This window comes from Hyla sarda, unplaced genomic scaffold, assembly GCF_029499605.1.
Source record: "Hyla sarda isolate aHylSar1 unplaced genomic scaffold, aHylSar1.hap1 scaffold_387, whole genome shotgun sequence".
Classification (NCBI taxonomy): domain Eukaryota; kingdom Metazoa; phylum Chordata; class Amphibia; order Anura; family Hylidae; genus Hyla; species Hyla sarda.
In genome coordinates this window covers 48,636-54,635 of record NW_026610406.1, presented here as the reverse complement: position 1 = coordinate 54,635, position 6,000 = coordinate 48,636, and the positions used below count along the sequence as shown (strand labels likewise).

The window sequence follows — 6,000 nt, the reverse complement described above, 5'->3', positions numbered from 1 at the left end:
TCTTATTTTGTCAATTAGGAACATTCAGCACCCACCCGCTATCAAGGCAGCTGCCTATCATGTCATGCCCTACCTGCACAGGTGTGCTGGCTACTCAAATGATCCAATTAAGGAGGCCATTTAGTCAGCAGCAGCAGAAGTCCTGTGCCTGGACGCTCCAACAGCGGCCAGACACAAGCAGAAGCAGAAGCAGCAGAAGCAGCAGCAGCACCACCTTTTGTTTTTTGGCTGCAGCAGCAGCAAGGCCCACAGGGCTGGCTAGCTGGCTAGCCAGCAAGCAGGTAGCAATGAAAGTAGGAATCTTTCTTTTTAACCCTGTAAGGGGGTGGTGCACTGTACCCGAAGATACTGCCATATCGGGTCAATGCATAGGGCGACGGAAGCAAGCTTCGAAATCGGCCCCCGTTCTCAAAAATCCATTTAATATATGGTCCCCAGATAGGGGACGTATCAGATATTAAACTGATAAGAACAGATACTACACTTGATCTTAGCCAAAAGGCCGAGAAGCGATAACCGTGAAAGGGGCGGGCCCAACAAGGTGCCCTTCATGGGCACTATCACTGCTTGCTGTCAGGGAGGCTGCCAGACAATTTTCCATGCACACTCTGGGCTGGGGGGCAGTCAACCACCAGTACACACAGCAGAACCTAAACCCATACCATTATTGCTAAGCAGCAAGACAGGGGCCCATTGCACTCCCACGGGGCCTTTTTAAATGCAATCCATAACCCGGATTTGCCAGGAACCCTTCTTACTCCTCCTACTTGCATGTGACACTGGGCTTAGGATCTGCATAGGAAACACACACACAAGCACACACCTACCTTTGTTGCCTGCAGATGCCTCCTTGGCTGTCCCCAAACGGTATCAAACCAACACCCACGGGAAGCTGTAAGCATAGAGGACATGCCTGCACCCCATTGGACTTACCTGTGTGGGTTAAATCCGGGTTATTTGACAACCTATGGCGGTGATGGTTCTGCTCAGGCAGAGCAGTGCTGATGCTCCTCATAAAGCTGTCGCTGCTGTGAAGGTTCTAGGTGACATCACAAATCCCTATGGTTACATACACAACAAAGCTGGGTTGTTGTTGTTTACACTCTGCAAGGCCTGTGGAAGTGAGTGACATCATAGCACTGTAGTTCTGAGGGTTCTAGATGGATGCAACAATCTCCTGTTGCTTCTATGAAGGCCATAATAGACGACATCACCAAACAGCTCCATAGTCACATACACAGCAAAGGAGAGATGTTGTTTACACCTAGTGATGTCAGTGGTATTGAGTGACATCACAGCACAGTGCTAAGGCTCCTGGGCCTGGACACAGCAGCGGCTGCAATATCTCAACGGAGAATACGTTTATATATATGTGTGTGTGTGCGCGTATATATATATATATATATATATATATATATATATATATATATATATATTTCTCCGCCGAAATCACTTTTAAACCCATTTCCACCTTTTTTTCCCTTCTCTTCCTCTTACTTTTTTTTCACGTTTTTTTACGTTTTTCTCCTTTTCGCCTCTTTTCTGGGCGTATTATTCTTCTTTTTCTTCTTTTTTTTCGTCTAATGCATACCCCATCAGTGCAGCAATGCTTATTCAATACCGCCAGCAGATGGAGACACTGGGGGATAATTTTCTAAGGATTTATACTGATTTTTCCTGTCTGAATTTGTCGCACAGAAAGTTGCAGGCCAAATATGTGTGACATTTCTGCGACTTTAGCTTCTAGAGCATTTTTACAACATTATACATAGGTGCTGAATACATAAAAAGCGACTGTTCAGCGACAGACAAGTCGCATCGGCTGAAAGTAGGCCAGAATGTCAGTCCATGTTGGAGCAGGTTTAGATACAGTCTAAAGTATAGATCTCAAAGTCTGTGCACAGAATTTAGCAAGGGCCTCGCACCTTCTGATGCATCAGGTAGGTGCACAATAGCATAGCCTAACCCTCTGTACTTTGGTCTATATTGATGCGGGACATAGACAGCCAGCTGATGACCAATCCATTAGTGCAATGGATGGCTGGAAGCATTTGTCTTTGCCTTTGCAATACCACAGAAGCAATGCATGGTCAATGTACAGCAATGACACACCTGTGTGAACAGCCAGGAGACCCCCCCATGTTATGTTACATAGTTACATAGTTAGTACGGTCGAAAAAAGACATATGTCCATCAAGTTCAACCAGGGAATTAAGGGGTAGGGGTGTGGCGCGATATTGGGGAAGGGATGAGATTTTATATTTCTTCATAAGCATTAATCTTATTTTGTCAATTAGGAACATTCAGCACCCACCCGCTATCAAGGCAGCTGCCTATCATGTCATGCCCTACCTGCACAGGTGTGCTGGCTACTCAAATGATCCAATTAAGGAGGCCATTTAGTCAGCAGCAGCAGAAGTCCTGTGCCTGGACGCTCCAACAGCGGCCAGACACAAGCAGAAGCAGAAGCAGCAGAAGCAGCAGCAGCACCACCTTTTGTTTTTTGGCTGCAGCAGCAGCAAGGCCCACAGGGCTGGCTAGCTGGCTAGCCAGCAAGCAGGTAGCAATGAAAGTAGGAATCTTTCTTTTTAACCCTGTAAGGGGGTGGTGCACTGTACCCGAAGATACTGCCATATCGGGTCAATGCATAGGGCGACGGAAGCAAGCTTCGAAATCGGCCCCCGTTCTCAAAAATCCATTTAATATATGGTCCCCAAACTGATAAGAACAGATACTACACTTGATCTTAGCCAAAAGGCCGAGAAGCGATAACCGTGAAAGGGGCGGGCCCAACAAGTTCCCTTCATGGGCACTATCACTGCTTGCTGTCAGGGAGGCTGCCAGACAATTTTCCATGCACACTCTGGGCTGGGGGGCAGTCAACCACCAGTACACACAGCAGAACCTAAACCCATACCATTATTGCTAAGCAGCAAGACAGGGGCCCATTGCACTCCCACGGGGCCTTTTTAAATGCAATCCATAACCCGGATTTGCCAGGAACCCTTCTTACTCCTCCTACTTGCATGTGACACTGGGCTTAGGATCTGCATAGGAAACACACACACAAGCACACACCTACCTTTGTTGCCTGCAGATGCCTCCTTGGCTGTCCCCAAACGGTATCAAACCAACACCCACGGGAAGCTGTAAGCATAGAGGACATGCCTGCACCCCATTGGACTTACCTGTGTGGGTTAAACCCGGGTTATTTGACAACCTATGGCGGTGATGGTTCTGCTCAGGCAGAGCAGTGCTGATGCTCCTCATAAAGCTGTCGCTGCTGTGAAGGTTCTAGGTGACATCACAAATCCCTATGGTTACATACACAACAAAGCTGGGTTGTTGTTGTTTACACTCTGCAAGGCCTGTGGAAGTGAGTGACATCATAGCACTGTAGTTCTGAGGGTTCTAGATGGATGCAACAATCTCCTGTTGCTTCTATGAAGGCCGTAATAGACGACATCACCAAACAGCTCCATAGTCACATACACAGCAAAGGAGAGATGTTGTTTACACCTAGTGATGTCAGTGGTATTGAGTGACATCACAGCACAGTGCTAAGGCTCCTGGGCCTGGACACAGCAGCGGCTGCAATATCTCAACGGAGAATACGTTTATATATATGTGTGTGTGTGCGCGTATATATATATATATATATATATATATATATATATATATATATTTCTCCGCCGAAATCACTTTTAAACCCATTTCCACCTTTTTTTCCCTTCTCTTCCTCTTACTTTTTTTTCACGTTTTTTTACGTTTTTCTCCTTTTCGCCTCTTTTCTGGGCGTATTATTCTTCTTTTTCTTCTTTTTTTTCGTCTAATGCATACCCCATCAGTGCAGCAATGCTTATTCAATACCGCCAGCAGATGGAGACACTGGGGGATAATTTTCTAAGGATTTATACTGATTTTTCCTGTCTGAATTTGTCGCACAGAAAGTTGCAGGCCAAATATGTGTGACATTTCTGCGACTTTAGCTTCTAGAGCATTTTTACAACATTATACATAGGTGCTGAATACATAAAAAGCGACTGTTCAGCGACAGACAAGTCGCATCGGCTGAAAGTAGGCCAGAATGTCAGTCCATGTTGGAGCAGGTTTAGATACAGTCTAAAGCATAGATCTCAAAGTCTGTGCACAGAATTTAGCAAGGGCCTCGCACCTTCTGATGCATCAGGTAGGTGCACAATAGCATAGCCTAACCCTCTGTACTTTGGTCTATATTGATGCGGGACATAGACAGCCAGCTGATGACCAATCCATTAGTGCAATGGATGGCTGGAAGCATTTGTCTTTGCCTTTGCAATACCACAGAAGCAATGCATGGTCAATGTACAGCAATGACACACCTGTGTGAACAGCCAGGAGACCCCCCCCCCCCCCCCCCCCATGTTATGTTACATAGTTACATAGTTAGTACGGTCGAAAAAAGACATATGTCCATCAAGTTCAACCAGGGAATTAAGGGGTAGGGGTGTGGCGCGATATTGGGGAAGGGATGAGATTTTATATTTCTTCATAAGCATTAATCTTATTTTGTCAATTAGGAACATTCAGCACCCACCCGCTATCAAGGCAGCTGCCTATCATGTCATGCCCTACCTGCACAGGTGTGCTGGCTACTCAAATGATCCAATTAAGGAGGCCATTTAGTCAGCAGCAGCAGAAGTCCTGTGCCTGGACGCTCCAACAGCGGCCAGACACAAGCAGAAGCAGAAGCAGCAGCAGCACCACCTTTTGTTTTTTGGCTGCAGCAGCAGCAGCAGCAAGGCCCACAGGGCTGGCTAGCTGGCTAGCCAGCAAGCAGGTAGCAATGAAAGTAGGAATCTTTCTTTTTAACCCTGTAAGGGGGTGGTGCACTGTACCCGAAGATACTGCCATATCGGGTCAATGCATAGGGCGACGGAAGCAAGCTTCGAAATCGGCCCCCGTTCTCAAAAATCCATTTAATATATGGTCCCCAGATAGGGGACGTATCAGATATTAAACTGATAAGAACAGATACTACACTTGATCTTAGCCAAAAGGCCGAGAAGCGATAACCGTGAAAGGGGCGGGCCCAACAAGGTCCCCTTCATGGGCACTATCACTGCTTGCTGTCAGGGAGGCTGCCAGACAATTTTCCATGCACACTCTGGGCTGGGGGGCAGTCAACCACCAGTACACACAGCAGAACCTAAACCCATACCATTATTGCTAAGCAGCAAGACAGGGGCCCATTGCACTCCCACGGGGCCTTTTTAAATGCAATCCATAACCCGGATTTGCCAGGAACCCTTCTTACTCCTCCTACTTGCATGTGACACTGGGCTTAGGATCTGCATAGGAAACACACACACAAGCACACACCTACCTTTGTTGCCTGCAGATGCCTCCTTGGCTGTCCCCAAACGGTATCAAACCAACACCCACGGGAAGCTGTAAGCATAGAGGACATGCCTGCACCCCATTGGACTTACCTGTGTGGGTTAAACCCGGGTTATTTGACAACCTATGGCGGTGATGGTTCTGCTCAGGCAGAGCAGTGCTGATGCTCCTCATAAAGCTGTCGCTGCTGTGAAGGTTCTAGGTGACATCACAAATCCCTATGGTTACATACACAACAAAGCTGGGTTGTTGTTGTTTACACTCTGCAAGGCCTGTGGAAGTGAGTGACATCATAGCACTGTAGTTCTGAGGGTTCTAGATGGATGCAACAATCTCCTGTTGCTTCTATGGAGGCCATAATAGACGACATCACCAAACAGCTCCATAGTCACATACACAGCAAAGGAGAGATGTTGTTTACACCTAGTGATGTCAGTGGTATTGAGTGACATCACAGCACAGTGCTAAGGCTCCTGGGCCTGGACACAGCAGCGGCTGCAATATCTCAACGGAGAATACGTTTATATATATGTGTGTGTGTGCGCGTATATATATATATATATATATATATATATATATATATATATATATTTCTCCGCCGAAATCACTTTTAAACCCATT

At 46.6% G+C, this 6,000-nt stretch overlaps 2 non-coding genes and 1 pseudogene across 2 annotated transcripts; all 3 read right to left on the bottom strand.

Moving 5' to 3' along the window:
• Window positions 1–323: 323 nt before the first annotated feature.
• On the bottom strand, window positions 324–514 carry LOC130332756 (U2 spliceosomal RNA). The gene has a single exon (XR_008875335.1). It is a non-coding gene; the product is annotated as a U2 spliceosomal RNA (small nuclear RNA).
• Window positions 515–2,602: 2,088 nt separating this feature from the next.
• Window positions 2,603–2,770, bottom strand: LOC130332741 (U2 spliceosomal RNA; annotated as a pseudogene).
• A 2,091-nt stretch (window positions 2,771–4,861) lies between these two features.
• Window positions 4,862–5,052, bottom strand: LOC130332755 (U2 spliceosomal RNA). The gene has a single exon (XR_008875334.1). It is a non-coding gene; the product is annotated as a U2 spliceosomal RNA (small nuclear RNA).
• Window positions 5,053–6,000: the final 948 nt, after the last annotated feature.